This window comes from Ursus americanus, chromosome 28 (assembly GCF_024610735.1).
Source record: "Ursus americanus isolate L20-20 chromosome 28, mUrsAme1.1.p, whole genome shotgun sequence".
Lineage (NCBI taxonomy): Eukaryota > Metazoa > Chordata > Mammalia > Carnivora > Ursidae > Ursus > Ursus americanus.
This window is the reverse complement of record NC_142154.1, coordinates 31842813-31859400: the sequence shown is the minus strand read 5'-3', so window position 1 is coordinate 31859400 and position 16588 is coordinate 31842813. Positions and strand designations below refer to the sequence as shown.

Genomic DNA, 16588 nt, shown 5'->3' with positions numbered 1-16588 from the left:
GTCTGTGGGCAAGGCACCGTGCCAGTCCAGATGTCGGAACAGGACAGAGTCGAGTGGGACCATTTCTTCCAATTAATTTGGAGGTTGTATTTCTCCTGATGTAACTAAAGATTATATTAGCTTTTTTTTATAGCCATGTCAAACTATTGCATTATTTTTGGCTGTGATCAACTGAGATTATCAGTTTTTGTTGAGGGGAACTAGTCTCAGTTCAGGTCTTCCCAACCCTGTGTTCGTGTAATTGATTTTTTGAATCTAAATGAAAGAATTCACATTTATCTCTATCCTGTTCCACCTCGTGGGTCCAGCTCATTGTTCCGGTCCATTGAAGTCATTTTGATGTTTGCGAGCTCTTAAATCTTGATTTCATTGCATTGGGTGTTTCTCAAAGCTTTGTGTCATCTGCAGGTTTGGTGAGGATTCCTTCTTTGTATCCAGTCACTCAGAGTAATGAGGAGTAGAATAGGACCAGCGACAGAACCATTTGGCAGGTCACTGGCACCTCCCTTCCCCCTTCCATCAGCACTATTGGGGAATAGGTTTTCAGCCAACTATGAGTCGCCCAAATTATACTGTCATCTGGTCTGCATTTCTCCATCTTGTCCACAAGAATTTCCTGAGAGACTTTGCCAAGTGCCTTGATTAATCAATACATTCTGAGTCTCTGACATTCACAGTTGTCAGTTATAGGGACCTGCTTCTCACTCCACAGGAAGAAAGCGAAGGGGGCAAGATGGGAACTGTTCTGTCCTCTGCTTGTGCTCTCTAACCAGCAAACTCCTGGGCCAGTCTAGGGGACTGCCAGGTTCCTGGAGATATGTCTATTTATTGACCCTTTGTCCTGACCCTTTAAGACCAGGAGACCAAGTATGACAAACCTGTTTAGAATCCAAGCCTCTTACCTCCTAATCAGCTGCTCTTCTAGCTATCCTGGTTTCAGCTCGTCCTCCCCGTTTAACCTCATTTGTCTGTTCTCTACTGTGCTTCCATCCTCAGATTCATGGATTTTCATAATTCAAATCAACAAATAGTTGAGGACCTAGTGTAAGTTCCTGTGCAAGACCTGTCCATGTCATGTCAGTACTTTCTAATGCACCTGCACAACTACCCAAACTAACCCAGGTATGGATCTGTAACAAGCCATCCTGGTCAGTTGTGTTCCACCTCAGGAATTCCTACAAACTCATGCCAGTTCCCCTCCAGCCTAGCCATCCAACCTTAGGTATTAGGGCCTGTGATTTCTTTGTTCTTTTTGGCTTCCTGCCCTGGCTTGCACGTGTTTCCCCCTAATTTGTGGTTATGAGTCCCAACTGTCATTCTTGGTGATACCAGTGAAAAGGTACTCATCATCAAGGGTCACAATTCCAAGCTGCCTGTGTTACCCACAGTGTGTCTCTCCGTTTGCAGGCCCTTTCAGTTATAAGCAGCACACTCCATCAGCTTGCCCTAAGTTTTTCATGGAAAATACAGAGCGTTGGTACTTTTCTCCATTATGTCAATGGGACATACTCATTGTCTTCTGGTGTAGTCGTAGAATCTCATCTGAACATTTTCCCCTCTAAAGCTGAAGCTTAAAACTCTCTAAGATCAGAAATTCCTCTGCCGTATTTTCCCCACTCTCGGAGGTATACACTGTTTCTTTTTTTCTTTTCTTCATTTTTTAGAGTTTTGTTTTGTTTTTTCCCAGTTTTATTGAGGTATACTTGACATAAGACATTGCATTAGCTTAAGGTATATAACATAACGATTCGATACACGTATATATCGTTAAATGATTATCACAGTAAGTTTAGTTAACATCCATCATCTCACATAGTTAAAACTTTTTTCTTATGATGAGAACTTTTTAAATCTATTCTGTTAGCAACTTTCAAAGGTACAGACAGTATTGTTGACTGTGATTGCCATGCTGTATATTCCATCCCCAGAACTTTTTAATCTTATAATTGGAAGTTTGTACTTTGACCACCTTTACTCACTTCCCCCATCCTCCCCCTGCATCTGGCAACTACCAATCTATGCTCTGTTTCTATGACTGCAGTTTTTTGTTTTTAGGTTCCACATATAAGTGAGAGCATAGAGTTATTTGTTTTTCTTTGTCTGATGTCTCACTTAGCATAATGCCCTCAGATGCCATCCATGTTGTCACAAATGGCAGGAATCCCTTCTTTTTTATGGCTGAATAATATTCCTCTCTGTGTGTGTGTGTGTGTGTGTGTGTGTGTGTGTGTGTGTGTGTGTACACATATACATACAAAGTTTTCTTTAGCCATTTATCCATCTGTACACACTTAGGTTGTCTCCATGTCTTGGCTATTGTAAATAATGCTGCCATGATCATATTTACACTCTAAACACCTCTTTGAGATATTGATTTCGTTTCCTTTGGATAGATACCTAGAAGTGGAATTGCTGGATCACATGGCAGTCTTTTTAATTTTTTCAGGAACCTCCATACTGTTTTCCGTAGTGGCTGTGTCAATTTACTAATTCCCACCAATAGTGCACAAGGGTTCCCTTTTCTCCACATCCTCACCAACACTTGTCATCTCTTATCTTTTTGATGGCGGCCATTCTAACAGGTGTGAGGTGATATCTCATTATGGTTTTGCTCTCTGGTTCCCCTGATCATGAGTGATACTGTGCATCTTTTCACATACTTGGCCATTTCTATGTCTTCTTTGGAAAAAATGTCTATTTGGTTCCTCTGTCCATTTTTTAATCTGTTTACTTGCTATTGAGTTGTGTGAGTTCTTTGTGTATTTTAGCTATTAACCACTTCTCAGATGGATGATTTGAATATTTTCTCCCATTCCATAGGTTGCCTTTCCATTGTGTTGATGGTTCCTTTGCTGTGCAGAAGCTTTTTCATTTGGTGTAGTCCCAGTTGTTTCTTTTTTCTTTCCTTCCTTCTCTTTTCCTTCCTTTTCTTTTCTTTTCTTTTCTTTTCTTTTCTTTTCTTTTCTTTTCTTTTCTTTTCTTTTCTTTTCTTTTTTCTGTCTTTACTCTTGGTATCAAATCCAAAAAGCTCATTACCGAGGCTGGTGTCCAGGAGCTCACCCCTGTGTTTTCTTTCAGGAGTGAGATACACACTGTTTCTACCCAGGAATTCAGAGTTCTCACACGAGCTCCACGTAGGTAGCCTCCTGCCAATTTCCTATCAGTTCCATGGTCTTCCAAAACTATAATCTTAAAATGAAGTAAGAGATGAAAACTTCACCCCTTTCCTAAAAATCTTTAATTCCCTTCTTAGGGGAGTGAACATATGCATTTTTAATGTCAATGGAGGTCCCCTAAATGGCAAGTGAAAATGAGCATTTAAAACTTTCTGAATTAGGTAAAATGTGCCCTTGTGTGTGGCCCTCACCTAAGTGATTTTTTTTTCCTTGGTGGGTGGGTGACTCGTAATAGAACTCAGGCTCCTGGCTCTCTCCCCCTAAACCCTAGGAAATCTGAGCTTTTAGCCACTGAAATTCTTTACTAAAGGAGCCTATTTATACACATTTTCAAATGGTACTAATCTTTTCTTGCGTTTCACTTTGAAGAAAACAAGGTTTTTATTAATTGAAGTGGGATCTCACAGGATGTGTGGTGTGACTGCTCGTCATTACATAATAGTTATAAACAAATGAGTCCTCTTTGAACTCCCCTGTTCAGGCTCCTACTGCATCTTGGCTGTGGTTCCACAGTTGACACTTGTGCCGCAGTTAATTAGGGTGGCTGTGAGGGGTAGACAGGGGCAGAAAAAAGGCAGGATTTAAAAGCTGTTCCTGCTACCTTTTGGGGAGTTTCAAGTCCTTTCTACATTATAAAGCTAAATGATAGATTTATGCTTTATTTTCTCCCTGGTCTCCCTCCTTGGCTTCAGACTTAATGAACCCAAAGGAAAGGGGACTCATTATTTAAAATCTGGGAGACGTGCATTTAAATTTAAGATTTGTATTTGCACGGACTTTTTATCCCTGAGACCCAAGTTACCTACGTATAAATCAAACTTCATCAGTCACATTGTCGGGCTGCATCTCCCCTGTTGGGAAAAGCTTAATCTAATGGGTTATTTCCCCAAACTAGCTTTGTTGCTTGCTTATTTGTAAAGCGTATGGTATCAGCTGGTGTGGGAAGGGAGATGGAAAGAATGCTTTGGTCACTTTACATGAGTTTTAAAATAGTGGCCAATAAGAAAATGCCTATTCACAGTGTTTATCAGCCATTCTGTTGGAGGTGGAGGGGGGTAGGTGCTAAAGTTTCCTGCGACAGCAGAGTGAAACATCCAGAAAGCAGGGCTCAGGCTGAAGTTGACGCAGGGAAGAGGATCTGATCTACCCTTCTTTGAGAATTCTAAGGCAGTTTCTTCTTCCTCTTCTTTTTTTCCCCCTCTCCTATTTAGATATGGGGGAATAGAGGCCTGGAAAGGAGAAGCTGGACCAGGGAAACGGGGTTAGACTCAGATGTGCTGTAGACCCTCACTGCCCACCGCCCCCCCCCCCCAAGCCCTCCAGCTTGAGGCCCTCAAAGGTCGAAAAGGTCATGTCCCTTATCTGTCAGACCTCCCTTCTCTGGCCCTGAGGCAGAAACCTCCAAGTAGACTCTGCTCAAGTTTCCTTGTCTTCCTCCCTCAAGTGTTTATTCTGCTCTCTGGGTCTCTCTCAAATGCTGTGCCACTTCCGGTCCCCTGGGAGAAGCCGCCATTCCCTCTTGCTTGGATTATGGCAGTGGTTTGGAAACGGACCTCCCTGCTTCGTGCTGGCAGCTCCCTGATCTGATTTCTGTGCTGCAGCCAGGGCTCTCTTTCCAGAAGGCAACGCCCACCTCGGACTCCTCAAATGAAACCCGCAGGGACTCCCTCCTCATTGCCATTAAGATGAGATCTCCCCGGCCCAGATCTCTGAGGCCCTTTGTGACCTGGCCTCTGCTTATCGTGCAGTCCTGCCCCCATACCCCACCCGGCTCCAGGTCCACTACAGTATGACCCTGGCCATGAGCTCTCTGGCTTCTGGCCCTAATTCCTCCAGTCCTCTGGGCTCAGCTAAAACGGCTCTCTTTACCTGGCCCTTAATCCAGAGTCCCAAATAACCCCCCGGGGAATCTCCTAAAATGCAAATGGAAAGCCCTAAAAAATGCCAAAACATTTCCCATGATTTCCTGAGACTTCCAGGGCATTTTTTGTGCTTCTGCCTCTTTATTTCCACATCCTCACGTGCTGCCTTGGTTTCTGTCCTCGTTAGTCGAGCCCTCAAATCCAGTTTCCACAAAAATCCATGTAGCATGCCTTTACTTTTCAGGAATGGGCTAACTTTACTGAAGATTAGGATGATCATGAGAGGTGACTTTAACAGGTGATTGGCCATAGGTTCCATAGTCTTCACTGGCTCAACGCTTATCCCATTCCCTTTTTCCTATTCCCCATTACATTAAACTCTCATAGAAAACAAAAATAACTGCAGTGACTTAAAGGAGTCTGTTTCTGTCTCACATTAGGAAGTCTGAGAGTGGTTGGGAAGTCTTGTTGTCTGCAGAATGAGACTTTTTCATCTTATTCTTTCATAGCTGGCTCCCAAGATCATCTCAGCAATCCAAATGACTGCTGCAGCTCCAGCCATCACACATACATTCCAGCCAGCAATAAGGGCATGCACTCTCCCTTTAAGACTATTTCTCAGAAGTTGCACATACTACATCTCTCTTTCTTCTGTTGGCAGAACTTAGTCACATGGCCACACCTAGTTACACAGTAGGCTGGGAAGTGTAGTCTTTATTCTGGGTATGCGTTGCCCAGCTAAAACCTGGGGAATTCTATTACTGTGGAAGAACGGGAGAATAAATATTGGAGGACATCCTGCAGACTCTGTTACAGCTATAATAATAAACATCCACCCCTTTTTCTTGCCCTGCCTACTTTGACATATGATCAGCCTCCCTCCAAGCTTCATAGTTGACCTAGGACCTTGTTTGTATATTTTTCCTAAACACCTATAGCACACTTCCACAGAGGAAGTGCTAAAAAAGATTTTCTCCATCTTACAAACCATGCCAGTTTCCCGTGTCCTGCATTGCCCTGGCGCCATGAGGTTGCCATGGGTCTGTACAAGTGGGGTTCTTTGGAGTGCACTCATAGGCCCACTCAGCACACATCCATCATGGTTGCAGCTGACTGAGGACACAGTTTCGGATTTACCAGTTCTCAGAATGCAACAGCAGGTTCACAGGTCCATAGCCAGGGTGAAGAGTGAAAGAGCTATGCAAGTTGTCCTTGGTGTGGCTCTCCCGTACGCCACAGGTACACACACAGACACACACGCACACGTAGCTGGTTTCAAACTGAGAAGCTACCCACCGTTTCTTCTGCTAGCCCCCTTCCGGCGAAGCAAGGCACAGGTGTTATTTATCTACTAAACAGCACCCATATGAATACGTTTAGCTGGATGTGTATTCAACACATGCTCGACACATCTGCTTCAAATACATCTTTGGAAGACTGCCCCGTATGGGAAGGAAGGTAGTAAATTCATAACCGGGTTATCTCCCTTCCCGTGATCCCCACCACACTGGTCTTGCTCATTGCTGTGTCCTTCCTCAGTGTCTCACATGGTGCCTGGCATACAGTAGGCTCTTCATAAATATTTGTTAATGAATAGATGAGTGAACAGCACGTGCTAAATGATGGCAATCCATAGATCATTGAAACATGGTCTTTGTCCTCACGGCTCAAAATCCAGTGAGGGAAACTGACCGTAAGCAATTATATTAAGGAGAAAGGTATGCAGTATAAACGTATGCACGGTATCAGAGTGGCATAGAGGAGATGCCTGGCCTGTGTTTTGTTGTATAAGGAGGAGTTGATTAGGCCTATGGAGGTAGAGATGGAGGCCTTATGGGCAGAGAAACTGACTGGCACAAAGGTGTAAAGGCATGAGACATCCTCACGTGCTCAGGCAATAAGTGTAGGAGGTCCCCCAACTTAAAGACCTTGTAGTCTTTAAAGTCGTTTTTTTGGTAAAACTAAACTTTTTTCTTCTAGAAGTGATTCATAATTACTACTAATTTATCAAAACTCAAGAGCTTTGATTTAGGATGATTTGCATCTAAAATTTATGGAACAGGATCTGCTCATTTGTTAGCGTTTTATCCGCTCCCTACCCAGAGTCACCAGTGAAACTGAAAATTTTGATTTCTTTCCTAGAGGTTGACTACTTAATGAAAGCTGCACTCCAGTCATCTCAATGTAAAGATATTTTATTTTTAAAGATTTATCCATTTGTTTTACAGAGAGAGAGACAGAGGGGGGTGAGGGACAGAGGGAGAGGAAGGGAGAATCCCAAGCAGACTCCCAGCTGAGCACAGAGCCCGACATAGGGCTCGATTTAACCCTGGGATCATGACCTAAGCCAGAAATCACAAGTTGGGCACTTAACTGGCTGAGCCACCCAGGTGCCCCAATGTAAAGCTATTTTAAAACTCAATCAATAACCACAGCTAGAAAACAACAGTTGCTAATATTCACATGACAGGGGACCAAGTGCCAGTCTAAGCATTTTGTATGTACTGACTCGTTTAATTTTCATAATAATCTTACTAGGTAGGGACTAGTATTACCTTCATTTCATAGATGAGGAAACTAAGTCACAGAGATTTAGTCACTTGCTCAAGGTCACAAAGCTAACAAGTGGCTGAGTTGGGACTTTAAACTCTTATCCGGTTCAGAAGTTTGATCGTGTCTTTAAAGTTACCAGACTGTTTATCGCATTATTTATTTTTGGGCTTTTAGCTGAGTGGAGAACACATTATGGGCAAAACCAGAAAGAACTTGCTGGTAGTGGGGATAAGGCCTTGGGCCTTGACATCTGGAGAGGAGTCCCTCCCCTTCCTGTGCTATAGGCCCTGGACTTTGTTGCCCTCCTTCCTCTCCATTCCTGAGTCCTCTCCAGCTACTCCCCTGTGGCTCACCCTGGCCCCCACCCTCTGGGCATGAGCATACTGGCTATCTGCATAGTGAGGTTCAGAACTAAACACTAGGGCAAGCAGGTGAGAATATCCAAATATCAGACCCATGGAAGAAGTTGGGACAGAGTTCCCAAGATGTCCTGCCCCCTCTGAGATGGTAAGCATGCTTAATCCTTTCTGTTTCATCTCTTGAGAGCAAGGTTTATCACTCTCACCTCTTGAGTGGTCCCTCTTGCTCACCCAGGCCAGCCCTGAGGTGACCTACTGGTCTCCCGTAGACAGAATGCTCCTCTGCGGCCTTCTAGCCCACCACTTTCCATTCCCCACTGCGGCCTCACCCTTGTCCCATTTGTTTGACCTCGGTCAGATATTTGCCTTTTGCGATGTGAAGGGAGAAGTTCGGTCTCGTGGTCAGGAGACATATGCCTAGCTTAGCGACATACTAAGTATGTCCCCTTAGGCACGTCCCCTGAACTGTGTATTTCTCAGTGTCCTTATCTATAAAAGGGGGGCAGTTAAGACCTTCCTTGCAGTGTTGTCATGAGGATTCAAGTCAGATAGTCAATAGGACTCAATAACTTTGGCTCCGAGAAGCCATGTGTGCGGTGGTTTGGAGCCTGGGCTCTGGAGTCAAACACAGTGGGTGTGAATCCCAGGTTGGCCACTGCCTAACCGTGTAACTGGTGACCAGGTGACTTTTCCTCCTCTGTAACATGGAATAATAGTGGCATCCATGTTAAAGGATTGTTTTAAAGATTTCATGCTTGTAGACTTAATACCACAAAGTACTCAGCATGCACATAGTAGGTGTTCAAAAAATACCACTATTGTTTGTCACTGATAATCATCATCACACCTGTTGGAGTTAATCCATTCAAGGGTAATCATCCTGAATATCTGTGAAAGGTTCATCTGAGCAGGATCCTTTCCAGCAAGGCTCCGACTGTTCTTGTAAGCCTTCACTTCTACTCTCACTCAAAGTTCCCGGTTAGAACTTTCCCAGTTGAAGCCTTCTTTGCTTTTCTTAGCAGACAGAGGCTTGGCTGCCCCCACAGGCAGAGTTCCTCCGCCGACAAACTCAGATCGTCTCCCCAAGGAATTTGCCTTCATTCCAAGATGAATGTTCCAGAAACAACCCTCTCTCGATGCATCTTTGGAAGTCCCGTTTGCTGACCTGCTTGGAAATAGGAATCTTGATTTTAAGAAAGGTTGCTTTTGCAGGAGGTTGACTGTATGTTATTCTCATAAAGCACATGTCATCTTAATGAAACTGCGTGAGTGGTAAACTTCGCGTTCTAAATTTAGAAAAACAGCATTGGGAGGATTTGTAAGCTCTGAGACAGCGGAGGAGTGAGTATGAGTCGTTTTATGTACCTCTGGCGAGGAGAATACCGGGGTTGTGCAGGCCAGCTGGTTACAGATGCTGTCACTGGTGAGGGCCAGTTTTTTTAAAGATTTATTTATTTATTTTAGAGAAGGGGGAAGGATGAGAGGGAAAATCGTCAAGCAGACCCCCCGCTGATCACGGAGCCCACGTGGGGCTCGATCCCATGACCCTGAGATCATGATCCAAGCCAAAATCAAGAGTCGGACGCTTAACCAACTAAGCCACACAGGTGCCCCGAAGATGGTTTTTAAACAGTGCATTTGTAGGGAGGTTTTGGTTTTCTAATTTTCTCACATTTTTTTATTGACTGTATTCAGCTTTGTGAATCTTAAACCTGTTTTTACTTCATTCAGTATTATTTTAAGAACCACAACCCTTTCTCCAGGCTACACCCCAGCCAGGACTCTAGATTACGGAGAGGTGTTACTATTTCCCAGTCTTCAAATCCATGAGGTGGTTTGTTGGTAAATTGTAATTCTCTCTAATTATAGTAACCGCCTCAGCACTAATGCCTCATAGCACCGTCACAAAGATGGTCTCGCCACTGTACCTCCAACCGCACACAGAGAAGAGAGGCAGGGAGCTTCCTTCCCCTTTGTCACTGCTCCTGGGGGGGAGCAGGCAATGGGGTGCCAAGGATCCTGCCCCATATTTTGGGGGGCTATTGAAAGTAAAGGATGTTGAATTCTGGAGAAGTTTGAGTGGAACCCGCAAAGCCTCTGTGGATGCCGCACAACGCACAGTCATGGAGGCTGCCACCTGTTGACGGCCTTCCTCAGGAAGTGACCGGCGCAGGGCAGAATCACCTGGGACATTCCGAGTTAGCAGCCCGGAACTTCTAAGATCAGACCCATGTGATGGTTTTCAGAGCTTCCCTGGTAGTTGGAGTGTACGCCCAGGCTGAGACCCACCCCAGCAAGGTCCCTCAGTACGGTTGACATGAGCAGGTGCAGCGGTGGTCACTGGTCCTCTCCCAGGTCCCCTGGTGCTGGACCTTGCTGGACGTCTCTTGATGCTGATAGCTCGTCCCCACGTGGTTCTCTGGTCAGGCCTGACTGGCCCCTCTGACCTCTGCCACAGTCAGGCTTTGCCCACTCATGGAATCCCAGTGCCCCAGAGGCAGAGGCACCCACTGTTCATAGCCCCTTGTGCCCTGACAGGGGTATTCTGCATTATTCAAACATAAACATTACAGTGTTCACGGTTTGGCACCTGCTGCTTTGTTCTTGCTCATGACTACAGAATTCTGCCTGGCTTCACGCAACCAGTCTGCTCTTGTACCGCATATTTTCCTCTTGCCCCTCCAGACCCCTCAGCCACCCTTATCCGTCCTCTCTCCACCTGCAGGAGACTCTATGGATCACATCATCAGACCTCATTTCCTTCTGGATTCCTGTGGGGGTCAGCCAGTGGGAAACCCAACATGAGACAGGAAGGAGGGAAGAGAGTGGGGTTGGCTATTTATCCCCTTGCCTTGCTCCTTACAAGGTCATCTTAGGTGTTTTCTCTACGTTTTCTCTCTCTCTCTTTCTCTCTCCTTGCCCCATGGGGCCTGGAGGCGCCTCCTTCATTCTCACTAGTCCTAGTTTACTTCCCTATGAAAGTGAGTCTCGAGCATGGCTGCTGGGCCTGGGAACTTAGACATGCAGCTTTCTAGGCCCCCCAGACCTAGCGATTCAGAGACGCTGGGAAGGCAGTTGGGCATCGGGACAAGCCCTCCAGGTGATTCTGGTGGACACTTAAGTTTGAGAATCACTGCACCATGCTTTCCTCTTTTGCTTTACGCACAGCTTTGCTGATAATCCCTTTTTCAAGTCCTCCTCAGATTGTCTTAATAAAGGGAAGGTGTATTTTAAGTTTTGATAGATATTGCCCAATTATTCCCCAGAGAGCTTGTCCCAATTTGCTATTTTCTAAACTGGTCTCTAGTTTTTTCACATTGTGTCACCTCTCCCATGACAGCGAACTAACCAGACCATGGCATTGTGTTAGGGTCACCCTTCTCAGACTTGGGTGCACACAGATCCCCTGGGGGGCTTGGTGAAGTGCAGATTCCGATTTGAGAGGTCTGACATGGGGCCTGAGAGCCTGCATTCTTCACAAGCCCCCTGGTGATTCTGGTCTGTGCTGGTTCTGAATAACAGGGGGTTAGAGAATAAGCATAAAGAAATGGCTAAGCAGTGGGTTGGGCGTTCAAATCCCCATTCAGCCATTTAGTAATTGTGACTCTGGGCAAGTTGCTTAATCATCTGGAGCCTCAGTTTCTTCATCTAACAAATGGGGATTGGATCCCCCCGTAGTGGCCTATGATGACCAAGTCAGGTAATCTATGCATGTGCAGGGCTTGACTTGACACATCATTGCCATTCCACAAATGGTAACTCACACTGTTAGATGCTCTACCCCCTGTCTGTTCTTGACGCTCAGCTGCCCTTAGCTCCCCGCAGACGGCTTCCAGTGTCCCGGCCTGGCAGGGGATCCGGAAGGCCCCGCTTGTCTTCAAGGCAGCCCCCAGTCCAAAACGGTAGCTAGGACACTGTGCTACTCTCCCCTGGCACTTCTGGAAGGGAGCTTGTGGCACAGCATTGTCAAACCTGCCCCTGGGCAGTCATTCCAGGAAGCACCAGCTGCCCCATCCATCCCCCAGGCATCGAATTGTTCTTTTCTTTAGGATGGTCTTAGTCCTAATGAAAACCGTTAGCGAGTTCTCTGACCCTGCTTTTCTTCAGGATGAGCTTGAGTGAACTCTCGATGGCATCCTCCCGTTTGGAATAGGGGTACAGCTCCTCACCGCCTCCCAGCAGTATCTGAACTCAGGTTTCTAGGAGCTTGGCCAATGCCCACTCCTGTCTACACATACCTTCCTTAGCCCATGGGAATATATATGCGGATGGGTCCCCCAAAATAGCGCCGTTCACCAAGGTAAACATGCAAATCATTTGTAGTCCAGATCCTGGTTTACAAAGGAACATTTCAGAGCCCAGAGCCATGACATCACAGCTTCAGACCTGCTTGGAGCCAGCCAGAGCCAGCTGCCTGAGAGTGGGACACGCCTGGCCCCCGTCGAACGTGACCTCATGCTTCTGTTTCCCATGGAGTTGAACATGAGCAGACAGCTGGTGAAGCTGTGAGCATATGGGTGGAAAATGGCGTTTAGAAGTTGCCCAGAGGAGCCCGGAGGTGGAGGAAGTGGGTGGGCTGTCCTGCAGGCCCCGGGTCTTGAATTCATTTTCCCCACACTGAAGGCAGGGCTCGTGCCCGGAGGATGAAAGGACAGGCAGATCGCAAGAGACACTTGAAAGGTGCAGGGGCAAGATTCGGGATATGGAGGCCACATTGGGAGCCTCACTCTGCCTGTGATGGAAAAAGAAGAAGAGCTGCCGCTTCCTTTTCTTCTTGAGCAACTCTCATCTGTGGGTCCTCAGCCCCTTCTGTTTAACACCCCCCCCCCTTAGCTGGGTCGGCTCTTCTCCCATTCTTTCAACCTGCCCTTCATGCTGGGGAGTCTTGTCTTCATCACCAGCCCAGATCTCCCTCCCAGCCCCCTCCTCGGCGTCTCCAGCTGAATGTCCCCACTGTCCACATCCCTAAAACTGCCCTCCTCGCCCGCTGCACCAACCCTGCTTCGCCTTCTGTGCTTCCACTCCCAAGGAAGTCTTCGCTGGAAGACAGTGTTTCTGCAGCTTAAAGAGTGGTTATGAACAGTCGTTCTGCTTGCTCCCAGATCTGTCCCGGGGGCCGGTGCAGTGCAGCAGAGCTGTGTGCCCAGATTCAACTGGTCCGGTCCCAAGGAGGGGGGCTTATGCTGTCATAAGGGCTATTGTAAGACACAGCCCCGGGAGACCACTGGCCACCTGGGTGTAACATTTTCCTTGAAGATGTTACTCTTTGCATCCCAAAGCGGCCTCTTAGAACCCAAGGGAGACATTTCCCTCAGGTTTAGCTGAGTGGAACTAGCTGTCTCTGTCCTGAGCAGGCAGCCGGCTCTGGTCTGGTCCCATGAACCCAGTGTCATACTACCGCTCACGGCAGAGAGCAGAAGGTATGATATGTGTGGTATGTTAACTCCACGATAGACTGTGTCATGTCTTCATCTAATTTTCATTTATATTATCTTGTATTATTACATATATTTATTTATACCTCCTATAAGATGGGATCTAAAATATTAGAAATTATACCCACCATTCTCATATTTTTATAAATGAACTCCTATACATACAGTATCTGTAGAGATATATTTATGAAGTAGAAAGATGCAACTTCTAGTGGAGAACATGATTTGGTAGATTCTACACAAAGGGTATATTAAATATATTAAAGTAACAGCACTTCTAGAAACCCATCATAAAATAATGCAGCATGGTGAAGAGAGATTTGGATCCTGAATTCCAGCTGGAGAGAATTGGGGTCGTAGGTAGCAACCAAACTTCAAGTCACTTTTATGTGGCTTAAAACACACACACACACTCACTATAATTATGTAACACGTAACAAAAAGCTATTGGGGACCATTTTCTGATAATGGGAGGTCCCTGGCAACCACATGAGTGATCTCAAGGAACAGGAACCATATGGGCCTTCTTCCAGACACTGGGCCATGCCGCGAAGTGTTCTGAGGACCTGTTCGTCCCTGTGCTCTCCTAATAGGCCATTAGAGAAAGGGACTATTTGCTGGTTAACAGAGATGAAAGTTTCTGTCATTTTTCTGCAAGCGAACAGGTCTTTAATATTTCCTGAAACCACAGGTCTGCTTCGTGTCTTATAACTGAAACAACTATAATCCTTAACACCAGAGAGCAGTGGGCCCCCGATAGCGCTGTGGCAGTCGAGGGGAACAGAAACACCTGCGGGAAAATTAGGTGGAACGTTTTTTGCAAGCCACGTCTGGGATCTGTAAATGCTAGCTGGTCACTGGCAGTTTTTTTTTTTTTTTGTCAAATGTTTTCAAAGACTCCCCTCTACCTGGGTGGGGTATTAGGTGGACATAGTTCACAGAAATTCCCAGTAGACTTACAGACCATCCTCTGTGTCCATTTGTCCACGTTACTGATCATGTTCATAGCGTCTGTTTCTGATACCAAACCTTAGTCCTTTTAATTGGGTAAGCTTTCTCTTTCCCTGACACTAATGACATGATTTTCATTAGAGTCTGCACTTTCTTAATCATTGCCTCTGGATTGGGGGTTTTATGGGAAAATCAAGGATAAATCATCAAGAGTTGGAAGGGGAGATAAAGGTTAACTTTACCTTTGGGAAACTGTATGAGGGTTAATTCACAGATACGCTACTCAAAGTCGGAAACAAAGACTTGTCATTAGTAGATGTAAGAAACAGACAAATTTGGGGAACAAACTGGGCTGGTTTGGGTATGTTGATGGGAATTTGGTGTAAGTTTTGAAGTATACTTCAGCCTTTAGTTGCCAGGTTTTGAAAAAAATATATCTTTAACTACTTAGGAGAAGAAGAAAACTTTTTTTCCTATTAAAGGCTGATGATATCTGGCAAATTATAGCCAGAATTATGTGTTAAGTTTTAATTGTTTTTCTAAATGAAATAATTGTTTTCATTCTGACTTAAAATTATTTTTTAATACAAAAAAATACAGATGTTTGTAAAGAAGAGGGTGAAAACACTTATATTCTTACCACTCAGAGAGAAACACTGATAAAATTTTGTGTATTTCTCTCCAGGCTCTTTCCTGTTACATGTAAACACACACACACACACATACACACACACACACACACATCATACATATGACATATATAATATGTAAGAAAGGATTCATACTATACATACACATTAAAACTTGCTTTTTCTTAATCTATTTTAGGTATTTCCCAATATGTATATAGAGCATTATCATTAATAATAGTGACTTTAATACTCCATTATATGTATTACAATTTATCTAATTCCCTATTTTTTGACATTTATGTTGTGTATTGTCGAGTATAGTCATAGCAATGCTGCATAACACACAACCATGAAATCTCAGAAATAAGCACTTACTTCTTCCTCTAGAGTTTGTAGAGTGGTGGGTGTTTGTAGAACAGCCCCTGATACTTGATGAGGTGGGTGGGGAGGCTGTGCTCCACAAGTCTCTCATCCCTTCCTGGGATCTCGTCTCATACTGATGCCACCTAGTTATGTATGTTCTTCTCATGGTGATGACAAAAGTGTAGGAATGCAAGCCCAGTTCCATAAATGCACCATCCAGGAATACGGAGGGACCCAAAGGGGAGATACACAGGTCAAGTTTGGCTGATTGCAGTCTCGAGCCCCACACACCACTACATGGTATCAGACACCTCACTTCTTAAGTACCCCCTTTAAGCTTCCCCCAGATTTTACATGTGTGAATATATGTAAATTTATGGTCTGTATCTTATCTGGTATCTTGGTATCATACTGGATAAAATGTTATTAATTTCTAATATTGAGGCGTATTTGGCTTCTGACTGGACGTTTGATTCAGGTGAGAGTAACGTTCTCAAACTTGGTCACGTGGAATGAGAGGCAATGCTGTGTCATCAGAAGAGCATTCAGTTGGTTGGCGGTTTACTGAAGAAAGTAACTCGAACTTGACCTTGCACAGCTCTGTTTCTTCTTGTTGGGGAACGGAGTCAGCATCTGCTCTGCCTCCCTCCTGGGGTTGGGAGCAACAGATGAGAAGGTACACCGTAAACAACGAGGCCCTTCCAGTATGTGTTAGCAGAGTGGCTAGTTCATCTTGGGCCCATCAAACAGCTTTTTTCTGAACCTGGGCTTTCTCAGCATTTAAGACAGAAGCAAGACCGTTAATTCCAGAAGGAAGCTGCAAAATTCCTAATGCTCTGACAACTGGGGAAATTCTGTCTACTGATTTTATTGACTCCACTGGCAGAGTTTATTTTATTTTTTTAATTTTTAAATTTTTATTTTTTAATAATATTTTTTTATTATGTTATGTTAGTCACCATACAGTACATCCCTAGTTTTTGATGTAAAGTTCCATGATTCACTACTTGTGTATAACACCCAGTGCTCCATGCAATACGTGCCCTCCTTAATACCCATCACTGGCCTATCCCAATCCCCCTCCCCTCTGAAGCCCTCAGTTTGTCTTCCAGAGTCCATAGTCTTTCATGGTTCATCCCCCTTCTGTTTATCCCCCCTTTCTTCTTCTCTTTCTTCTACCGATCTTCCTACTTCTTATGTTCCATAAATGAGTGAAACCATATGATAATTGTCTTTATTTTTTTTAAAGATTTTTTA

At 44.8% G+C, this 16588-nt stretch overlaps 1 protein-coding gene across 1 annotated transcript in view; it reads left to right on the top strand.

Annotated features, from left to right (window-relative positions):
- THSD4 (thrombospondin type 1 domain containing 4) overlaps positions 1-16588 on the top strand; it is a 546279-nt gene that overhangs the window by 274360 nt on the left and 255331 nt on the right. The gene's annotated exons all lie outside the window — the stretch shown is intronic.